Source organism: Cynocephalus volans, chromosome 9 (assembly GCF_027409185.1).
Source record: "Cynocephalus volans isolate mCynVol1 chromosome 9, mCynVol1.pri, whole genome shotgun sequence".
NCBI lineage: Eukaryota > Metazoa > Chordata > Mammalia > Dermoptera > Cynocephalidae > Cynocephalus > Cynocephalus volans.
The window spans coordinates 5123828-5147735 of record NC_084468.1 but is presented as its reverse complement, the minus strand read 5'-3'; the positions used below and the strand labels follow the sequence as shown (position 1 = coordinate 5147735).

At 44.3% G+C, this 23908-nt stretch overlaps 1 protein-coding gene across 2 annotated transcripts in view; it reads left to right on the top strand.

Annotated features, from left to right (window-relative positions):
* The window catches only part of TBC1D14 (TBC1 domain family member 14), a 109708-nt gene that overhangs the window by 22297 nt on the left and 63503 nt on the right, over positions 1–23908 (top strand). The window lies entirely within an intron of this gene.

The following is a 23908-nucleotide window of genomic DNA, read 5'->3' as shown; positions in this document are numbered from 1 at the left end:
GCTGCTCAGATGCTGTGTCTTTGGTTGCCCTCCTGGTGGGCCCAGTATCGCATCATTCCAGATCCGTGGGTACCTATCCTGTAGCAGCACTCTACAGAGTATCTGTCCCGGCTGGAGCCTACTAAAGGATAGCATGTGGTCTGCGGGAGCGAAGACCTGCTTATGCAGCCGTATAGCAGCAGCTGCTGTGGGCTGATGTGGGCTGGCCTGGAGCAGTGCATGGGAGAGGGCTGTAGAAACCACAGTGGAGCCCTCATTAGTGTCACATGGTGGCCTCTTCCTCATCAGCAGTGGGAGTTGTCCCGGCTCTGCTACCCACTCCCTGTGCATCTGGGGCAAATTGCTTTGCAGACATGGTTTTCCCCATGTGTCAAGTGGAGAGTTGGGCCAGGCAGTCTCAGTGCCATCCAGCGGGAGGAACCTTCCTGAGTCAGCATGTCATCTGCTTGCAGACTGCTGTACTTCCATGGGTCTGGAGACCCCCTCCTGGAATGGGTTCCCTGCCTGCCTCTCACTGCTGTGCACATTTTGAATTGGAAGAATCTGCCAGAGACCCCCAGGGAGGGTGGAGGGCTCCCTTCTCTGCGTCTTAGCTCCCAGCTCGTGTGGTTGCTGTGGCACCTTTCGTTGTGCAGTGCCATCCGACTGGGTCCTCCCCACCAGACTGAGTGCCCCTGGAGGGACTGCCTCTTGTTCATTGTATTCTGGCACCTGGTTAGAACTCAGTAAGTGCTTGCCAAACAAATAGTTGAATTCACAGGTCATCCATTTCCTTAGAGAGTACCTACTGAAGGATCCATCCTGGGGATGTAACAGTCAACACACCACTCCTCCCAAGTAAAAGTACCAAATGGCACCAGCAGTCTACTGAGGGCACACTGTGGAGAGTGCTGGAGGGTGCTCTGTGTCAGGCTGTAGGTGCTGTGGAGGAATCAGAAGCAGGGTAGCAGGAGAGGGATGAGTGGTCGGGGCTGAAGTGGGGGAGGAAGCTGGAGGAGGGTGGTGGTCAGGGAGGGCCTTGCTGAGAAAGTGACATTTGAGCAAAACTTGGAGGTGCGGGGAAAGGGTGTTCTCTTCATGGCAAGGACATGACACAGACAAAGCCTTGGAGGCTGGCAGGGACTTGCCTTGTTTTTCAGACGTACATGTTTTATGGCCTCAAGATCTATTCTTAGCTCCTTGAGAAATGGGCACTGGGGGGCTCCTCATCCCTGGCTCCCACAGCATCTCATGCCCCCATAGCAAAGTTGCCCCTTTTGGTTGCCTGGGGTCTTACGTTGCGGCACAGTTGGTGCTTAAAATAGAGTCTAGAACTGTGCTGTCCAATGTGTTAGCCACTAGCCACACGTAGCTATTAAAATATAAATTTAATTAAAATTACTTAAAATGGAAAACTCAGTCCTCGGTCGCACTAGCCACATTCAGGCTTTTAGTAGCCACATGTGGCTAGTGGCTGCCATGTTGCACAGCTCAGATTTGTACATTTCCACCATTGTGGGAAGTTCTGTTTAGTGCTGGTCTAGAGGACAATCTGTGACTTTATTTTTAACCTTTGTTGTTCTCTTTGATGTATGCAAGCAGCACATGGTGGTTGTCAAACAATCAAATCAGTACTAAAGTGTGTGAAGCCAAGAGAAGCCTGCAGAAAAAAGCCTCCACTGGAGGGGGAGGGGAGGACACTGAGGCAAGGTGGATGCTAGTAAGGCAAGGGCAGCAGGGTGGGTCCCTACTTGCAGTCGCCGACTAAGTCACTCTGTTGATGTTTTTTCCCCTGGAACTGGAGACCATAGCTGCCTCGCAGGGCTTGAGAATCTTGGATGAGGTTGTGTTTGGAGCTACTTGTGAACTCTAGTGCACATTTAAATATCTGGGGATGATAGGGTGGAAGCGAGGAGCTTACATCTCTCAGAGGTGTGTTCTGAAGGTGTCTCTTGTGCTGACCAGTGTGGGGGCCAAGACCTCAGTGGGGATTCGGAGAGTGCAGTTGTAGAGCCAGAGATTTGAATATCTTCTCCACCATGATGGTTGGTTGGCTGCTCAAGTTGCTTTATTTTCCTGAACCTTGGTCTCCTTATCTCTGAAATGGCCATAACGAACTGTGCATATGAAATGCTCAGCCCAGTGGTCAGGGCTGCACTCTTACTAGAAGAAATGAGGGACCCCATCCCTGCTTATGGCATGCATGCATGCCAGCAAGTGCGGACTTGCCTGAGAGGTGAGCAGCAGCAAAGGGAAAATGGAGAAACAAAAGGTTTAATCAGTCCTGAAAGGGAAACATGATAGATTTCTCTTGCGTTATTAATGACTTGATTAAAAGCAGGCTGCTGATTGGTTTTTCTGTGATCCAGCCAGTTCCCTACTAGGTGTTTGTTCTGTATCCCAGCTGGGTTTGATTATCTGTTTCTTTCCTTTGGTGGATTAGAAAACTTGCCTGTATCAAAGGAAAGCGACTTTTTAAGTTCCACTGACTTTATGTTGGTACTGACATTGTAATTCCTGTCATCCCAGGTGGGGAGGGCGGGCACTTTCACTGTGGAGTGTTAGAGTCAATAACATTTAGGAATGGCAAAAAGAACTTCAGCTTGCATGTCTGTTTATATGACCTGTTCAGTAGGCAAATCGTGTTCTCAATAAACCTTGCAAGTTACACTCCGACTTCTCTGTAGTGATTCTGCCCTGGTTTCTGGAAGTTGTTGATATCCTTAGAAATTTCATAGCTAGCAAGGTAGTTCTGGGGAGTGAGGGAAAAAGAGAATGAATTTGTTCCTTGCAAGATACATCTGGCTTCCTGTGTTTATGGAACACCCTCAAGTATGCTGGTACTCTTGGGAAACAATACGCCATGTCTTCAAGGAAACTCCAAATTTGTGTGTGTAGGTAGATGGCAGCCCACCTTTATTCTGGCCAGGATGAGGTTCTGGTCACCCTGGGAAGTGGTGGTTCGGTATGAAATGCAGGAAACTTTGTGGGACCATAGGGGTATGGGGTTTTGAGAATCCCACAGGCAAGACTATTCCTGCAAAGCAGTTCTTCGGCCACCAGCTACTTTCTACTTTTAACTTCCCTTTGCCCAGGTGGGTATAGATTCTGTTCTGCTTTAAAAATGTTAGTGGGGGCCGGCCCGTGGCTTACTCGGGAGAGTGTGGTGCTGATAACACCAAGGCCACGGGTTCGGATCCTATATAGGGATGGCCGGTTTGCTCACTGGCTGAGCGTGGTGCTGACAACACCCAGTCAAGGGTTAAGATCCCCTTACCGGTCATCTTTTAATTAAAAAAAAAAAAAAAAAAAAAAAAATGTTAGTGGATACTAGGCTAATGCAACAATTAAAGCTGTCTTATCCTATTTTATACTTTGAATAGTGCTTATTTAAAAACATTTACACATTTATTTTGTTTTTAGAACATTAAATATTCAGTATAGCTAACATTCAGTTCTTTTATGCCTTCTGTGTTTTTTGTGTGCACATATGTCTTACTAGATTGCCACATCAAATTGTTCCTGTTTATGTTGAGGGAGCTGGGTTTGTAACTGAGAGTTGTTTCAATTCCAGTTTTGCTGATTCTTTGTTGTGAATAGTTGTGGTTTATCTCAGGATTCCCGTAAGGTTCTATATATGGAAGAATGTCGAGTCATCCAGATTTGCGCAATAGCCATTTTGGGCCCCACAACAGTCCAGTTGTTCTGTTAATTCTTACCTTTTGCTTCCAGCAAGAGACTTTTAAAATCCAGGCTCTGTATGGTGTTACAGGAAATAATAACTGTTTGCAGGTGTTTGAAAATTAAGGGTTGGATTTAAGTTGTCATCTCCTTTTAGGTTTCAGATCTGGGTGTTAAACACATTGCTACAGGGGAGGTGGGCTCTGCCCCCCAGTCCACATCCTGCAGAGGTGGGAGGAGCCAGGCATGAGGAAAAAGGGAAGGCAAGGGCCAGTTGGATGAGGAAAAATGTTTCCTGGGTCAACCCTTGCCCTAGTACCTGGCTGTTCATTCACTTTGTCTTTGCCCTGGAATGGACAGATTTCATTCATTTTAGAGATTCGAGAGCAGTTATTTTTAAAGCAGAAGAAATTGAGTCGCAGTCAAAATTCATGGGGCAAACACATGGATATATATTTAGTTAGGTGAATGTAACAAACTTGAAGTATGTGAGGGTACTTCAAGAAGTTCATGGAAAAATTCATATTATCTTTTAATTCTATTTTTCCACAAACTTTTTGAAGTATCCTCGTATATAAAGGCTCACACACAATAGACGTTATTCCAGCTCATGCTCTCCCAGTTTCTTTCCATCTTGGGGCCCTGTCATTTTCAACACAAGGTTGCTGGGCTCCTCTGCATCAAGGTGCAGAAAGGGGACAGCATGTACAGGGCCTGCATGTGGGAGGTTTCTTCAGGCCAGGTATATATGAAGCGGCACATGCCTTTCCACTCGGAGTTAATTGGCTGGGACAGGCCACACGACCTGTACGGGAGGTTGGGATACAGGACCAGTGCCCAGGATATTGAGGAAATAGGTTTGGTCAGTAGTTAGGAGCCTCGGCCGTAATGTGTTTTTCTTGATCCTTCTGCCCCCCTCTCCCTTCTTTCTGAGAATTAAATGCCTCAGTTTGAGTGCTTGTATCATTCTCTTGCCTAAATGATAGTTCTCACCACCTGCAAGGTAAAGTCCAAGCTACTTAGTGTGGCATAGGAGCATTCTGGATCTGGCCCCTGCCTGCATCTCTGGCCTACAGCTCTCATTCTGTGCCGCAGCCACAAACACTGAACTGCTGCTTACTTGTAGTTCTTGTCTCTGCACCGCTGCCTGTTCTGCTGCCTCTCCCTGGTAAATTCCTCTTTGTCCGTTAGGATTCAGCTTAAGTGGCACCTCCTTTAGGAAGCCCCCTCTGGTCACCGCTTCCAGAGCCCTCACTTAAATCCCACAGTCCCTGGATTTCCTTTGAGATAGCACTGACTGCTGCCTCCCCTGCCCCCTGACTGTGAACTTCTTGGGGGCAGGGGCCATGTCTTATTCATCCTGTTTTCCTAGCCAGTGCAGGTGTTCAGTAAATTGTCTTGAGTGAATGAGGGGTAGAATATAAATCTAAAAAATGTAGTAGTTAAAGAGATTTGGCAAACTTTTTGAATCTAAATATTTTCCTTTTTAATTATATTACTGTTCTGGATATTGAGAGAAGACCTCCCCAACGGTTGGGTCTCCCATATCAGGTCACACATCTGTGCAGGTTTCAGATTTCCCATTTGGCACCATACCTGCGGTGTCTGTGATGCTGGCACATTCTGCTGGTGGTTTCTTTTTTCTTTTTTGATGACAGACCTTTTTAACTTACATATAGTTTTCTTAAAGCTTCTCTTTGTTTAAAAATGTACAGGAAGATTTTTGGCTTCATTCTATATTTGTCCTTTCACATCTATACTAATTTTTCCTTATTTTCTTACAGACTTTCTGTGAATTTTAAACATGTAAAAAATGCATGCTATTCTAGAGTTTGGTGTCCTGCTTTTTATACTTAGAGGAAATGTTTCCCCACATAATTAAAAATTGCTCATACACTTATTAATGTCTTTGTGGTATTCCATCCTGTAAATCATTTACTTGTCCGACATGAGGAAATGGTTTTCATTTCATCTTTTTGATGATAAAGTTACCTGTGTGCAGTTCAGTGTGCTCTGTCTGCCTTGCAGAGGATTTCCTTAGGTCAGATTCTCCAAGTGCTTGCTGCTTCATGACCACCATCCCCAACTGCTGGTCAGCTCTCACTGTCCCCTCCAGAGGGAGCTGTGGTGCACTGCTGGGAGGCCTCTGTCCTCGGTGACCATTTACTGGTAGTGAGAACGCAGCCTCTGCTTTATGAATGAGCACGCTCCCAACAGTGGCTGATGGAATGTTAGAATTCACCATAGCTCTAGCCTCCAGTTACTGTAAATTGAGGTTTGGGAGGATTTGCCCTCCTGGGGTCCTCCAGTCGACAGAATGCCTTTGGTTTTCTCCTCTGCTCCTTACAAGTTTGTGCTGGCTCCCTCCAGGGGGCTGAGTGAGCACAGTGTCACTGGTCCACATTTCCCTGCTTCTGTCTATGGTGTTCCCTTCCCCTCCATGCTGTGTCCCCATTGGCAAATATCTTTAAGGCCCAGCACAGCTGACACTCCTTCTATGAAGTCTTCCCAGCATTTCTAGGGCAGAGGTGGCCTCCTGCAGGATGCGTTGTGCTTTGTTCCTATCTCTCCTGCAGCGTTATTTTAGTCTAGCATTGTTTCCCGTGTCTTGTTCTTACTGTGAGCTCCTCAAGGACAGGGCCTGGGTCTTAGTCATCCCTGATCACCACCTCACCCCCAGCTAATGTTTCTGATCGGCCCTGGAACATTGGCAGATTGATTCTGTCCACTTGTGCCATACAGACTCATGTTCCTGGAGCTGGTATAGAAGTGGTTGGTTTTAATTTTCATGGGGAGGGGGCTGCTTTAAGCCAGGCTTTGGGCTAGGCATTTTCCATATGAGAGAAGACAAGGGATCTGCTGGGTTCCATGGGAAATGCCTAGATTTGCTGGGGTGGAGGGGAGGGCACACTTGGCTGAGCTTTAGAAGCCACCTGGGTTAGGGACCCGCGTCCCGCGTGGATAAGTGAAGATAGAGACCTGAAGAAGTTAGAAAGATTATATCATGATGCAGGTGTTCGCAATATGACTTTTGCCTTAGAGTTGTTGGAGTAGCTTAAAGCAAAATCTAGAAGATGATAATTCACTTTTCATAGAAACTGCTGGAAGGGAGTTATCGTAAATTCATATAGGTTGATGCATCAATTAAAGAAATGAGATAGCATGTGAAGGGAAATATTTACTAGTTAAGGAGCAAATTTTGGGCCCTACCTGCACAGTGGGATTGTCTGGGAAACTTAAAAAAAAAATTAATGTCCAGGTCCCACTCTCAGAGCTTGCTTTTAATTAGTTTGAGGTGAGACCTGGGCATCAGGATTTTCAGAAAAACTACCTAGTTGGTTCTAGTGTACAGCTAGGATTGAGAGCCACTAGTAGAAAGGGTAGGCTTTACATTGAGACATGAAGTCCAAATCCAGGCTTTTCAATTTATTGCAGGCCTTAGGCAAGGTTATATCTCTGAATTTCCTCATCCTAAGACGAGGTCAATCATACATGAGACCCTTGAGAACGGAGACCTGTATTTCTGGTCATTAATAATTGTATTGCCAGTACTTGGTACAATAGCTAATACGTAGTTGGTTCTCAATATGTATTTGTTGAATGAAAAAAAACATGTTTGAGTATGGTTAGGATTAAATGAGATGAGATGCTTGGCCCTGCATAATTGATAAACTGCCCCTAGTGTTATTTATTAATAAGCACACTTAACACTCAGTGGTGATATCTCCATTCTACAGATGAGAACACTGAGGATAGAGAGGTTCATTTCTTGCCCAAAGTCAGGCAGTTTGTTATGAAGCTGGGATTTGAGCCCCAGTCTGCCTGAGTCTAAATCCCATGTGTAGTCCTTCCACCTTAGGTGAGCTCTTACTCATTAAGATAAAATTTCATTCCTTCCTTGAAATATTGTTGTGATCCCCAGACCACTCTGGTTTGTGATGCTTACAGACTGCTGTTGACTAGCAACTCTTCTTTCCCTCTTTTCCTCAGTATTCACTTGAAGATTAAGAATAAATTGGTATTTTTTTTTCCTTGCTAATGTTTTGTACTAAATTACATAGGCATTTTTGCTCTGCCTTTTCTCTCTCTTCTTGTAAAAACATAATCTGATGTTGGAGAGTGGATCCCTGTTTAATTTTTTCCCCCTGTATTTAAATGTTGGAGAGTGTTTGAAGGAGGTTGTGAACGCAGGGAGAATAGGATCTTGTTATGTACCCAGTGACTTAGTGCAGACATACCTGGCAGAGTCATTTCAGGGTTAGTTAATGAATTACCAGTTAGTGCAGTATAGTACAGCAAGTTCTATGCCAGGCCTTGGAAGGGATACAAAGACCAAGTAGGAAGCCCTCCTTCCCCCAGAATGTAGTGGCAAGTGATGTGTAAATAACTAAAATACAGTACTGCCAGCTCTGTGTCAAAGACAAATGTAAAAGTGCTTTGGGAGCACAGAAGAGGGACCATGTGGGGAGGGGGCACGTCAGCCCACAAAGGCTACAGAGGAGAGGGGTTTGAGCTGGGTTAACATTTAGTGGAGTTTAATGTAAAGTATTGTAAAGTGTACATATCTTAGGTGTGTAAAGTGAACACACATATCTGCCACCCAGATCAATATAGAGAATGTTACCAGTACCCCCCAAAGTCTCCTTCCAGACACTTCCCTGTCAGTACCTCACTCACCAAGGGTAGCCTCTGTTCTGACTTCTATCACTGTACATTAGTTTTGCCTTTTTTGAACTTTAGATAAATGGAGTCATACAATATGTACCCTTATGTCTGGCTTCTTTGCTCTACTTTGTCTGAGATTCACCCTGGTTGTTTTTGCATAGCAACAGTATTCATTTTCTTTTACTCTGTATAGTTTTCAGCTGTATGAATATAACACTCTGTGTTCTTCTATGGATGGACCTTTGATTTGTTCAGTTTTTGACAACTAGGGATAATGCTAATTATATTCTCGTACATGTGTTTTGGTGCATGTATTAATCCATTTATGTTGCTTATAACAAAATACATGGAACTGGGTATTTTATAAGGAAAAACGAAATTTATTGCTTATAGTTTCTGAAGCTGGGAAGTTCAAAGTCCATCTGATGGGTGGTGACAGTGATCCAGGGGTCTCACATTGCAAGATGGTGGAAGCACAGAGAGCAGAGAGACTAACCTCCTTATTCATTCTCTTCTTAAAGCCCTCAGCACCACGCTCCTGACCATCATTTTTAATCCATTCACTATGGCATGGTCCTGCAATCTAATCACCTCTTCAAGGCTCCACCTTTCAATGATCATAATAGGATTTTCCACCCTCTTAACAATCACAGTGGGGACCAAGTTTCTAATACATAAAACTTGGGGGACACAACTCAAGCTTCTGTGAGTTTTGGGGGGACATAATTCAGTCCACTACAGTGCACACGTATCTAGAGGTTGAATTTCAGAGTTTGCTTTAGCAGATACTGCTAAATGGTTTTCCAGTGTGGTGCACCAGTTTACACTTCCACGAGCAAGGTATGGGATTCTGGTTGCTCTACATCTCAGCAAAAGTTGGTATTCTCAGTTTAGTTTGCCATTCTGGTGACAGGGTAGGGATTATATTGCTTTTAATTTGCGTTTTTCTGATGACTAATGATATGGTGTACCTTTTCATATCCTATTGGCCATTCGGGATCTTTTGTGATGTGCCTATTTTGGGGTTGTCTTACAGATTTGTAGGCATAGTTTATATATTCTGGATAAGAGTGTTACATATATGTATTATAAATATCTTTTCCTGCACTATGGCTTACCTTTTATTCTTTCAGTGTTTTCTTTGTTTTCTTTTTTTCCTAAAGCAGCTGAAATCAGATGTTTTATTTTCTTAATGAACAGAATTTCTTAATTATAATGAATTCTAGTTTGTAAATCTTTTCCTTTTATGGTTAGTGCTTTTTTGTCTACTGTTTAAGAAATACTGTGTTATCTTGTAGAGTCTTTATTATTTTGCCATTACCAACTGTATCTACAATCCATTTGGAGTTAATTTTATGGGTGGTGTGAGGGAGCAGTTAAGGTTTATTTATTATAAAGGTCATCCTTCCCACTGAACGTCTGTAGTAAATCAGGTGACCATACATATTAGTCCGTATTGTGTTGCTATAACAGAACATCTGAGACTGGGTAATTTCTAAAGAACAGAGGTTTATTTGACTTACGATTCTGGGACAGCTGCATCTGGCACAGGCCTCAGACTGTTTCTGCTCATGGCGGAAAGTGGTAGGGAGCCGGCAGGTACAAGCAGATCACATGGCGAGGGGAAGCGAGAGAGAGAGAGAGAGAGAGAGAGAGAGAGAGAGAGAGAGAGAGAGAGAGAGAGAGAGAGGAAGAGAGAGAGAGAGAGAGGAGTTGCCAGGGTCTTTAAACAACCAGCTCTTGTGGGAACTAGTAGAGCGAGATTTTGCTCAGTTCCCCCTCCCTGAGGGAGAGCATTAATCTGTTCATGAGGGATCTGCCCCCATGGCTCAAACAGCTCCCAGCACTGCCACTTTGGAGATCAGATTTCCACATGAGTTTTGGCGGGGACAACACATCCAAATTCTATCACCATACATATTCCGTTACTCTACTTATTCTTTCACTAATATTACTAGTATCATTCTTTTAGTTACTGTAGCTATATAGTATTTCTTGCTGTCTGAGAGAGTAAGCCTTTCTACTGTGTTCTTTAAGATTGTCTCGGCTATTCTTGGTCCTTTTCATTTCCATATAAATTTTATAATCAGTTTGGTATTGCATTGAATTTATGGTTCGATTTTTACTGTGGAAGACTTTTGATCCTTGTATATGGTATGTTTCTCCACTTATTTAGGTTTTCTTTCATTTCCCTACAGTGTTTTAGAGTTTTTAAAAAATGTAAAGGTCTTGTGTTTCTTTCATTAAATGTATCCCAAGATACTGTTATTTTTTGATGGTTTTACAAATATCCAGAAATATAGGTTGACTCATTGGGCAGTGTTTGTTGGAAGTGCAGTTAATTTTTGTGTGTAGACCTTGAATCTTGTGATCTTGCTAAATTTAGTTATTAATTCCAATATGTTATCTGTGGATTTGTTTGGATTTTCCCTGTAGAAAACCATGCTGTGAATGAGTTTGTTTCTTATTCCTTTCATTTTGTTTTCTTGCCTTATCTCATGGCTGGACACTGCCGTACAGTGCTGAATTGAGTGGCACTGGCAGAAATTCTCGTCTGGGTCCTGGTCTCTGGGAAAGCTTTCCTTATTTCCCCATTAAGTGTGATGCCTTTCATCAGATACCTTACTTTTTATTAGGTACCTTTGTCAGATTAAGGAAGTTTTCTTTTATTCCTAGTTTTAAGGTTTGTTTTTTTAAAAATCATAACTATTGCATTTTATTAGATGCTTTTTTCCTTTATTGATGGTTATATGTTTTCTCCTTTATTTTGTTTATGTGGTGAATAACATTGTATTTTTCTAATATTAAGCTAACTTTGCATTCTTAGAGTAAACCCAACTTGTTCATGATATACTTTAAATTTATCATTGATTTGATTTGCTAATATATTGTTTAGGACTTTTCTGTCTACATGAGTATGGGCTGTAATTTTCCTTTTGGTTTTGGTATCAAGATTATGCTTGCCTTATTAAATGGGTTGGGGAGTGTTCCTCTTTCTGCTATACAGGGAGTTTGGATAAGATTTTCCTGTGATGGTTAAATGAACCTACTGATGTGTTAAAACTCATAGAATCGTACACCAAAAAAGTCAATTTTATTGTATATGAGTTCGTTGTTTGTTTTTTTGTTTTTGTTTTTTGGCAGCTGGCCTGTGTGGAGATCTGAACCTTGGTGTTATAACATCATGCCCTAACCAACTGAACTAACTGGCCAGCCCTTGTATATGAGTTAAAAATAATAATAATAATAAAAAGCCTTCACATGATGAATTTTAAGAAATGTATTCACACACCCACCCGTACCCATACTCACACTCTCTCTCTCTCTCCATGTCAAATGATCCTCAAAGGGACATCAGAAAGTCCTGGTTGAGTGTCCCCCCTCCGCCTTTTTTTTTTTTGTGATGGCTGGCTGGTATGGGCATCAAACTCTTGACCTTGGTGTTATCAGCACCATGCTGTTTTTTCCTTAGTCAATAATGCCATTAAATGTGTTTGTTGAATGACCTAATAAATTTCCTGGGGGTGGGGCATGGGAGGGCTACTAGAAGCTTTGTTTCCTGAAAGAGTGTGTATTTCTTCCTTAAATGTTTGGAAGATTTCACCAATGAGGGCATGTGGATATAGAGTTTCCTGTGAGTTTTTAATTTATGGACTTAAAAAATTTTTTTTGGTTGAGGTGTAACATATAAAATGTGACTATTGAAGGTTGAGGAAGAATTTAGAGAGCTGTGGGAACATGAAGCTGTAGGTTCTATGGTGTAGGAGGAAGCAGGGTGGTCTGGGTGAGAGACTGAAAATGAGGTGGAGGAAGGAGCCAGCGAGGGCTCTGGCCAACACCTTGTCGTTGTCCCTGCTCCTTTATAGAATGATGACTCTGGGCCTCACCCTGAGCTGCTGATGTGCTAGACCAAGAAATGTAGGTTTGACTCTAGGTAATGAGGTTGATGAGAAGGTTTCAGTAGGAGAGTGGGAATAACCGTTTTAAGTGAGTAAATTTAGTCAGAAGTGTGGTTCTCAAACTTTAATGAGCATCAGTGCCACCTGGAGACTGCCGGCTCCACCCCAGAGGTTCTGCTTTAGGAGAGCTGGGTGGGGCTCAAGAATTTGTATTTCTTCCTAGTTCCCAGGTGAGGCTGCTGCTGGTCCAGGCACCCCCCCCTTTGAGAACCATGGGGTTAGAGTATATTTATTAGTTGGCCTCCCTCCCACCCTCAAATGTTGGCTGCCCTGGGGCAGGGATTTTGTCTGTTTTGTCCATTAGTCCCCAGGCACGGACTAGTGCTCAGGACCACTCCTGTGCCAAGCCATCATCCATACTTGTTTGTCTTATTGTTTTTATTGCAAAAATAATAAATTTTTTCATGTTTAAATACAGAAATTTGTAAAGTAAAATTCCCCTCTTTGCCCCTCATTTCCTCCTCTTCCCAGAGATGGCCATCGGCTGCCTGTGTCTCCCAGCAGACTTCTTCAGTATGGTTGCAAATATACAGACACACAGACTGATGCTTTCTTTGTTAAGGGACGATGGAGCTGACTCTTAGAAAGAGGACCCTGGCCAGGCATGTGGAGGACGAGGATTTTACCAGGGCCAGTTGTTGACTTATGACTGAATAATGTCAGCTCCATGGGGAACCATCTGTAGTAATTGCTTATGGGTTTGGATCAGCTTTGTTGAACTTGAGGCTGTTAGTTACATCTTGTTTCTTCTTTTTTTAAACAGTGTTTGAAGTTGTGAATGAGGGAGAATCCCCGAGTGTCGGCTGTACTGTAGGTGTTTGGACAGGGTTCACATGACCGTGTTTGTGACCTGCCTGCAGATCTGATCACTCCTCATAAAGTGCAGTGTCTGGCATACAACACAGGCTCAGGAAGTGGTGTCTTGTGGACAGCACTTTGTTTAAAATGCCACACAGCCCTTCTTCCAGTCAGAAGTGCCAGTGGGTTTTGTGACTAGTCAGACTGTCCCTTCATGGCATGCGGCGGAGAGTGCTCAGAGCTGTGCCCCAGGCTCCAGGAACCTAGTCACTCAGGGTGTGTGTCCCAGGCTCTGCCTGTACTCCTCCTTCCCTGTGACTGGTGAGGAGTCGGCCCTGCCCGCCCCCGCCCCCGCCCTTCCAGCTGGTCCTTCCCTTCCTGCACGCCTTCACCTTCCAGGCGGAAGGGCACCCATGGTGTTCTCCTGGGACTGTGGCTCCAGCTTGCCAGAAATGTGGCGCAGGGAAAGTCTGCACTCCTGCGGCCGGTCTTTCGGAGCTGTGTGGTCGTGGTAGACCACGAAAGACCACAGCAGACGCGATGGCTGTCTCCCCTGCGCTCCTGCTCATGGACAGGTTTGTGGGTGCTGTCTTGCCTCTCCTGCTTTTATAACTAGAGACCTAACTAGAGCAGGGTCTTTGTGGTGTTTGTAGGTTTTCCTGTGATTTAACCCCACTCCCTTGATTGGGCAGAGTTGTTTCCCTGGGTGTGCCTCAGTTTAAAATGGATGTGATCCTTTATATCCAGCAAGGGTCTACTATATGCCAGGAGCCCACTGGCCAGGGTTTACATATACTCCCATGACATGAATATTCTCTCTGTTTTTAGGGATTAACTTTTTAGTTAGTATCTGATGCTACTTGGGTAACATTTTCTGAAAGAAGAGAGACTCCAAGTACAAGTATTTCTAGATCTTGGGTACTTTTAATTGTGTGTGGAACTAGGAATTTCTAGCACCATGACTGATCACAGTAATAAACCTCAGTGTCTTACTTCCTATTTCCCGTGGAGTAGGTAGAATGTTAGTACATGGGAGGTATGCTTTGAAGAATACTGTTTTGTTTTTCATGTCTCTCTGACGGTTGAAGTGGGCTAGTATTTTTTTCCTTGTATTTTCAAAGGGGAGTCAGAGGCCCAGTGTGAATATGTGTAGTGGTGGTGCATGTCACTTTTGGGGAGTTGGAAATCTGGAAAATATACCTGAAAATGGACTTTAGAGTAATTATTTTTGCCTTCAAAATTCTTGCCTTCTCTACTGCAGAAGAGTGCCAGGATTTGTATTTCCTTTCAGGAGGAAATTTCTTAACACCACCGAGCCTCAGTTTCCTGTCTGTACACTGGTAACTGTAATACCTTTCTTGTAGAATGTTGGGAGGAGTACAGAAAACATGTGGAGTGCCTGATGCAGTCCTTGGCACGTGATAGGGGACCTGTAACAGGTAACTGATTCAGAAAATGGTGGAGTAGGTACCCTCCTGGGCCAGGTAGTTCTCATGGGAGCTGAATGCTACGAGGTTCAGCTTATTTCTCATTGCTCTGGAATCAGAAACTTCTAACAGTTTATGTTATGAGACAAAAGAGGGAAAGAACAAGAAGCCTAAGGATTGAATTACAAATGGGAGTTCAAATGCACAGTCTCTTGAGGGAGGAGGCCTTTGAGGTTTATTTCTTAAGATTCTGAGAAGCTTTGAGAAACCCTGGTGAGTCCGTGGCTGGTGGAACCTGCTCCACCAGGTCAGGGAGGATTGCGTCCTTCAGCTCCATCCAGCTGTCCTCTGCCTTCCGGGACAGGTAGCAGCTTGGGACACTTACATCTGAGTCTCAGTTCTTTGTCGCTTAGCCAGTTGTCTCTGGGCAGGTCTCTCCAGCCTCTCTGAATCCTATCTTTCTCTATTTTCATGATAATAATTCTCACATAATCTTTATGAAAATTCCTTGAAAAAGCTTTATTCAGTAAATTTGGTTGTTTTACTAAGTGCCAGGAACTGTTCTAGCTAGAGACACAGCAGTAAGTAGAGGAGACAGTATTCACCCTCATGAACTTTACATTCTGGTGAAGGAGATAAATTAAATAACAAGCTGAGGGCTGCTGTTTAGGTCAGTTGGTCAGAGCATGGTGTTATAACACCAAGGTCAAGGATTTGGATCCTTGTACTGGCCAGCTGCTGGAAACCCCCCCACCAAAACAACAGCAGCAGCAGCAACAACAAATAAGTTGATATTATCCATGACATTATTTATGAGTGCCTGCTCTAGGGCAAGCACTTTGAAAACCACTAGCAGCAGACCCAGATGCAGCAGTGCATATTGTCAGCAAACATTAAAATTGCTCCTGAAATCACTTTTAGGGAGTTACTGAATTCAAAAGAAGATGATTTCGGGAGCAATTTTAAATGCTTTTTTTTTTCTTTTGAATTCGGTTACTTCCTAAAAGTTAAGTTAGTGGGAGGCAGAAGTAACAACCCTCCCCACAGCACCTAACGAAAAAAGGGATGCCATTCTGTTAGCTACACAATCTCTTGTCTGAGAACAGAGAGATGGAGCATTGCTGGATTTGCATCACTTATAAGCACATAGCGACAGGTGCTGACATGTCCCGGGTTTCACACGCCAAAGAAACAGGGTTGGATTTGTGACAGTGTTAATGATCTTAACCTTCAGGACCCCTCACTTGTGCCTAATTTTATGTTCATAATTAAAAATTTTTTTTCTTAAAGAGGATTCCCCAAGTTGTATAAGCTTCAAGGTCCCCCAAAACCTGGGTCTACTCCTTCAGACAGATGATGGAAATGCTGAAGTAGCAGATATGATGCAGTGTGGGGGAGTGGGGAGTACTGTACAAAACAGAGCATCCCCAGCAAAGGTACCACTTAGCTCTGGCTTGTTGTCATGCAGGAATATGGGCCCAGGGGGCCAGATCTTATGTTTCGAGAGAAGCCAGAAACCCAGGTTTTTCTGTGGTTTCTTGATTTTTAAAAATGTTTGACAGATAGTTGGAACTGAAGAACACAGTGTAGACAGACACAGGCTATCTGTGTGTCAGCTCTGCTGATGGTCCCTGCATGCCCCCCGCAGACCTGTCCTTTGAGCATTGTGGTTGTTGGAGCACTTCTATGCCTTGTCCCACTTAATTCTCATGATGGCCCACGGAAGAAGTTAGTGTTATTTCCTTTTACACGTAAGAAACATGGGACCCCGTTGGTGGTTGCTTGCCCATGGCTGCTGCTCTGTAAAGGGGCAGAGCCGGCAGAGTCAGCTGGTCTCCATGTAGGTTCCCGCATTTCACTTCTTTTTTTTTTTTTTTTTTTTTTTTTTTTTTTTTTTAATTTTATTTTGTCGATATACATTGTAGCTGATTAATGCTCCCCATCACCAAAACCTCCCTCCCCCCCTCCCCCCCAACAATGTCCTTTCTGTTTGTTTGTTGTACCAACTCCGCATTTCACTTCTCAACCAGATGCAGATGATAAGAGGTTATCTCGCACCTTTTGGCTTTCTTGATGCAGATAGGTGCCTGAGCTGCCTGTGCTGGGAATGCAAAGGTGTGTGGCCAGGTTCAGGTGTGGGGCTTTCTTACCAGGAAGGGCACAGTTGTACCTCACCCCTCGGCCCGGAAGCAAGTGGTACAGAAACAGGGGTAGCCGCGGGAATGGAATGAACAGCAAGTAAGCTTCTTCTGGCCACTTGGTCATGTTTGCCTTTTTACCGTTCTCTCATGTGCCCTCTCCAACTCCTCACGGCTTTGCCCTTTCTTAGGAAAAGTTTGGGAGTGGAACAGGAGCATGTTTGCGCTGCACTAACAGCCATACTGCTTGCTCTACATCCCTCTTGAGGGTAGTGGCCAGCCATTCTTTATTTGTATTGGTAGGAAATCAGAGCAACTTGTGGGCTGCATCTAGTAGAGCAGATTCCACCTTTCTGGGGAGGCACGTAAGGGCCTGGGTTTGAGTCCCAGGTGGGTGGCCTTGGGGACTTACCTAAAATTTCTAGACCATTTTCCTTGGAACACTGTCACCAGTCTCACAGTGAAGCAGTGGGTGATGTTTACATGTAAATTCCATGGGGCAGAAGCTCTATGCCTAGAACAGTTTCCAACACAGAGTAAATATGTATTTGAACAAATAATAAATATTCGAACCAATGAAGGTAAAACTTACCAGCACAATATGTAGTCTCCCTGCTATGCAAAGCTCTCTTGTTTCTGTGTCCCTGAAGCTGTGGTCATAATTCCTCTCCTCTCAGTGTTTTGTCAGGGCTCACATCCTGCTTTGCCTCCTGGTCTCCTCAGCATTACTGGAGAGAAATTTGGCTTGGCAATAGGGGCAGTTTTTGCTGCATTCCTGGGGGGAAAATGTCTTTTAGGTTTGGTCTTAGAAAGTTAGGGGATGCTAACCTTTTTTAATAGGCTGGTTTTTTCATCCAGTTATTGGGATATCCTGTCCCTCTTGAGGATGTTAAGCCTACACTGCTGCCTGCAAGTGTAACTTGGTCATTTCACATGGGCCAGTCTTGTCTTCCTCCCAGGTTTTTAGCCCTGCAGGAACAGACACCACTTACTGTATCATGTGTCCCACCTAGCAGCTGAGCAAAGTACTAGGTGCAGGTCAGGGGGAGACATGTTGCTGCCCATGCGGCTGCTCTGGACAGCCAGCCCATAGCATGACTTGCAGTTAGAGCCCAGGCCTACAGTCACCCTGTCAGCCACTTACCAGTAACTCTACCTGCTTCATATCGGTGGCTGTGTCCGATAGTTTGCATCCCTCGAGCATCATGGCTTCGGTGGCTCTAGGAGGTGGGTGATGTGGTAAGGTGACACAGGTGGTCCCCACGTGTGCGTGGACACACACATGTCGTTGAACGGTCTTTTTAATGTTCTTCCCTGGAATGCTCTCGATCATCAATCTTCTCCTTTCTCTCACCCCCCAGGGCTAGACACTCCTTCTCTTGGTTCTTGAGGAAGCCCCACCCCCATCTCAGGCAGCCAGTTTGTGGGTGGGCTTCTTGAGGTTGGACAGCCTTATTAATTCACCTGTTTGTTTTGTAGTCTAGGCCTTGGACACAATAGGTACTCACTAATCATGGAAGATTCCGGGTACCAGGCCCCTCAGTAGGTGCTTTCCTAGCCTCGTGTATCATATTTAATCCTGGGGGATGGAAATGAGGCTCAGAAGAAATAGCTACCAAAGGGCGAGTCGGGGTGCAGATCCAGCTCTCTCTGCCTCTCTGAAGCTCTTGGGCCTGCTGGGTTCTGCTCGGCTGAATGCCTTTCCTTTGGTTCCTGCTGGACCTTCCTCCCCAAGGCTTAATGTGAAGGCTGTGGTCCTGCTTGGAGCTCACGGCGTACTGCCACTGTTTCTGGCTCAGGGGCTTGGCCTCTAGGACACACAGTGTGGGCAGGTGCTCAGCAAAGAGCTGTTGAGAGTAAACCATGTGGGGTGAGTGACTGGCCGCAGCTTTCCATGCAGCCCCTTCTCTGTAATCCTCTCAGGGCCCACTTCTGAGGCTCATGCAGTGGGCACGATGATTATACTTAAGTATGATGATTTGAGTTACAATGATTATATTTATGTAGCTGAATAAACATATTTTTACTTCTCCCTTCAAAAAGGCTGTATTGTTTTCTGTACCAGCAATGCATCATTGAATAATTTCATTTTCTCTTCAGGTTTTTGCTTGTTAAGGCACTTTGTACCTAACATTACAGGAGCTGCCTCAACTCACCAAATTGTGTTGCTAGATATGCAGAAAAATTGGGTGCTTTTTTGGGGGGTTTGACGAAGTCTTAATGATGTGAAGGATGGGGTGGGAGTGGAACAAAAGCATTTCATTTTCTAACGGCAGAAATACCTAGTTTTGCAATGGCTTTATTTTTTATGAACTTTTTCAATAGGTGATACATTTGCATGGTTCATAATTCAAAAAATGCAAGAGTATATAGTGAAAGTTTGCCTTTCTGCCCCGTGACTCTTGCCACCCAGTAACCTGTCCACGAAGCAGTGAATATGACCAGTTTTTGTGTTCTTCCAGAGAGTCTGTGCCTATGCAGGCAAATGCAGGTGCTTGTATTACATGGCATATTTTGTACTATTATGTACCTTGTTTTTCCTTTAGCAGTAGATAGTTAAGTTTAAAAAAAAAAAAAAAGCCCCTCATGCTTCTTAAAGCTACATATGAGTGTGTCACGAACTCTTGGGTTGTTTTCAGTCTTTGTATGACATTTAAAAAAATAATATATTTTATGTCATTTCAACATGAAAATTTACACACTTCAGGTGCTCCATAGGTACATGTGGCTGCTGGCCCCCGTATCGCACAGAACAGATCCATACCTGCTGTCAGAAGGCCAAAGCTGCTGAAATCTCTGGGAGGTTTGATGTTTTCCCCACTCACACTCAGCCTCCAGCCTCCTACACCCCTTTTCAGATGTCGGTCTACTCTACTTCCTGCCTGAAAGGGCATACCAGGCAAGCCTGTGAAAGTGAAGATCCCGCTAACTAAGGGTGTGGAGAAAGCTGAGAGGTTGGGTACTTGGTTGGGTACTCTTGTTGGAGACCGGTATCCAGAGGGTCCATTTTGTCCCAGTTAAATGTGTCAGTGACTGATCTTGCTCCCAATTTTGCCGATGCTGTGTTCTTGTGGTCTGGCATTCCGCAGTATACTTGTGAGCTGCTGGCTTCAGAGAAGAGATGGAAAGCAGAATCTGGCAGGCCATTATTTTAAAAATTACTTTGCCATTGGTTTCTCACATCTCTTCCTCTGAGGTGTTACCTATTGAGATGAAAATAATTCCTTTGAAAGCCATTGAATAAATGCCACAGCGAAACATTGGCTTCTTTTCCCTGCCTGAAGTTTTCTTTGCCTCCCGCAGCCTGTTAAAATCAGTCTTTTCCCATAATTGTGTGTGGCTTAATCATTGACAGTCCTGAGTAACTTTGCAAGGCTGTGGCTGCCACAACATTAAAAAATTTCTCTGTGTAGCGTTGTGGACAGACCCTGCTGGGGCTAGCCCCTACTAGGGCCACCTTCCTTGGGAGCTCACCATTCTTGTAAACATATTCCTTCCCCTCCAGTCTCTGTGACTTTGGGGTGCAGAGTGCTGGCTCAGCCAGAGGGGTGGAGGTGAGGACAGTCCCTCCCTGCTCTCCAGCACTCATTGTGCAGTGGACTAATGCCTGGTGTGGGGGGAGCTACTACTCTGGGGCCACGTGTGTGCGGCCAGGCTGAGCCCCTTGGTTCATCACTTCATTCGATCCTGATGTCTTCTCTTTTTGGGGAGTCCTAGGGCAGCGGGAATAGCCTGTGTGATGGGCTTGAGGTGGAGAGTGGTCTGGGCTAGGCCACTCCCACAAAAACAGATGCAAGTCATCAAGGGCTTTGTGGTCATGGCCGGGTGATCCATTGGTGCGATCAGAACACAGCTCTGGTATGTGCAGTTAGAGCTTTGCAGGGGTCTTGGGCTTAATGGATCATGGAACTGTATCTGAGGGACAACCGAAGAAGGGGTGAAGCAGGCACACTTGGGGCATGACATGTGCCTGTCAGCAGGGTCTCTGCAGCCCGTTAAAGACAGAAGGAGGAGGAGGGCTGGGCGGTACAGAGGTTTGGGGTTAACATGGGAAGAGACTGAAGGTTTTTGAGCACATAAGACTGTCTTTTTTTGTTGTTTGAAATAGTTGAGGCTCTCAGGAAATATTTATTAAGTGAATGAGGCCTAGAGGTTGTTGAGAGAGCATCTGCAGTCTGGTCTCCTGTGTGCAGAGGTGCTTCTGAGCCAAGGCTGATGAAGGCTTTCAACGCAATATGTTGCCTTTGAGAAAGGAGAAATAGTCCTCGTCTGTCCTTGGAAAAGTTCTCAGGCATTCCCCTTCAGCCATGACCCCCTGCACTTGCCTCCCCTGCAAACACACGTGGTGGCTGCTCCATTTGCCAGCAGACACATATCGAACGCCTGCTTGCGTGCTGGCTAGATTCTGGGGATGCAGAGTTGACTCTGCCCTGCCTGCCTTCCAGGAGACCCCATCCCAAGGGAAAGGCATTTGGAGAGGACAGGGGCAGGGCCCTCCCACAGGCATGGCACAAAGCCGTGAGTGCTTGGGAAACAGCTGCCGGGGAGCTAGGCCTGAGCAGCTGGTTACTTAAGGCTTCTCAGAGCGATCCTGTGAGGACTTCTAAAGCTGGAGGTGGGAGATGTGAATTTGACATAGTGAAAAGAGGAAGCTTGAATCCAGCAGCCCCTGTGTTCTGTCCCTTTGTGAGTGTCAGCGAGAGATGGTGGCTGTGGCCACTGTGTGCTCCAGTGTCTGAGGGCTGAGGGGTGGGCCAACTCACCGGGTCACACAGCCTGTGAAAGGACATGTGGGTTTCCTAAAGGGTGTCCTGAGAGATGCTCCCAGATCCCTGTCAGGAAGACAGCACAGGTATTGAAGGGATGGAGGGTCAGAGCGCACATTGCCCAGGCTTGCTCCTGGCCCATCAGTGGCCTCTTACTGCGCCTGGACTGGGAATGGGGTGTGGTCATGTGATGAACCGATGTGGCTCCTTGGCTTCATCTTGGTCTCCTGGGCCCAGCTGCTGGCTCCATGCCAGGCTTTCCTTCAGTTCAGAGCCCCTGACTTCAGTGCCTTTTTACTTGTAATGACCTGTTTTGGGGTTGTACTTCAACCTCTTATCCACAAAAAGTACTGTGATTCAAGATGCTTTTTATGAACCTTTCAAAAGTCACGGCCAGTCATGTGAGCTTAAGCTCTTATGCTAAAAATAATCATGCAACTTTGATTTTTGATACCCTAAGTTTATCTATACTATCTTTGTACAGACTTATGGAGCATTAACAGAGGCCTGAGAAACCAAGGTTTCTGTCCCTCTAAGTCATCCTGCTGGCCCGTCTCAGTGAACAGCACCACCATTTGTGCTTACCTTCCTAAGTCACAAATCTGGGAGCCCAGAACTTTCCTCTTTCCTGTCCCCCACACCGAGTCACTTCTGGGAAGTTCCGATCTAGTTCTCCAATCTAGACCCTCAGTGATTCCTGTCCCTCCAGGGTAAGGAGGTGTGTCCTTGCTCCTGGAGCCTTCCCCTTCTGGAGTGCATTTTGTTTCCCTGTCTTTTGTCCCTTTAGCCAGTTCCCTTCCCCAGAGAGAGGCAACTCCTCTTTAGTAAAATGTAAACTGTTAGTGGACCCAAGTTCTAGATACCCAAGTTCTTAGTGGCTTCTGGGTGCCTGAGGTTTTCACCTGGTTTTAATTGCATAAGTCCTTCACTGATGGGGAAATCTTAGATGTTAAGTGGGTCAAATCTTGAGACAGTTCAAAGTTCATTTCTTGTAAATGTAAATAGAAATTGCCTTGATCTATGAACCGTTTCTGAAATGGACTCCATTATAACCACGACAGAAAAGCAAGGAAGAAAACAGTGAAACCATTTGTTTTCTTTTTTGAAAGTTTTTGTAACTTTATTTTTTATATAATTTCAAACTTACTGAAAACTTGAAAAAAACCAATAACAAGGAACTTTGGTATAAACAACCTTTACCAAGATTTGCCTACTGTTTATATTTTGCTTCATTTTTTGTCTCTGTGTGTGTATAGTATATATGCATTTTTTTCCCCTGAACATTAAATTGGAGATATCATGTCCTTTTACTCCTAAATATATCAGCTTATTTCCTAAGGACAGGGGTAATCTCTTACATAACCACAGTACAGTTATCAAAATCAGGAAATTTAACATTAATCCAATGCTGTTTTCAAATCTACTCAAACTTTGTCAATTCTCCCAATAATCTTTATAGCTATCCCCTCAGCCCCCAACATGGTCTAGGGTATAGTAGGGATCACACGTTGTATTTAATTGTCAGGTCTCTAGTCTCCTTTAATCTAGAACAATTCCTCAGCCTTTTTTTTTGTCTTTTATGACATTGACAGTTTTAAAGAGTATAGATCCATTATTTTATACACTGCCCCTCAGTTCAGGTGTGTTCACTTTTTCTCATGATTAGTTTCAGGTGACGCATTCTCGGGCACCAATGTCACCCATGTGACGTGCTGTTCTCAGTGCATCAGATCAGGTGTCCTGTGCTGTCTGTCCTAGCATTGGTGATGTTAGCTTTGATCACTTGGCTAAGGTGGTGGTGTCCCCCACGTTTCTCCAGTGCAAAGTCAACTATTTCTGCCTTTGTAATTAATAAGTAATTTGTAGGAGATACTTTCAAGGTATGTGAAAATCCTATTTCTCATCCAACTTTTCACCCACTAGTTTAAGCATCCAGTGATCATTTTTTAACTCCACTAGTCCTTCTGTACTTAGTAGGTGGCATTCTAAGAGCTCCCCTCCTTGTTTGTTTATATATTTATTTATTTGTATCTATATGGGCTCACGGATTTCTGTTTTATTCAGTGGGTTATAATCTATTCTTCTCATTGATTTTGATGATTAAATTGTTTCAGATTTAGTTAGTGAGAGCCCTTTCAAGCTGGCTACTATTTCTGTTAGACACATTCCCATATTTCTTTAAGCACTTTCTTTCTAGCACAGCAAGATGCTGCAGGCTCATCTTATACTTTCTGTTGAGCTCTGGAAACCATTTGATTTTAATGAATGCACCAACACAGTGCATTCCATAACATAGTTTATTTTGTACTACCAGTTGGAATATATTTATGTTATTTGGGACTTTTGTTTACATGTTCTCGGGAGAGAAGACCTTGTGACCATCTTATGGGTGACTTTCTTTTTATGATATTTGAAGACTATTTATGAATAGATAATACAGATTTACTTTGTGGATAATTTAAGCTAGAGGTTAAATGCTAAAGCAACTATTCCTC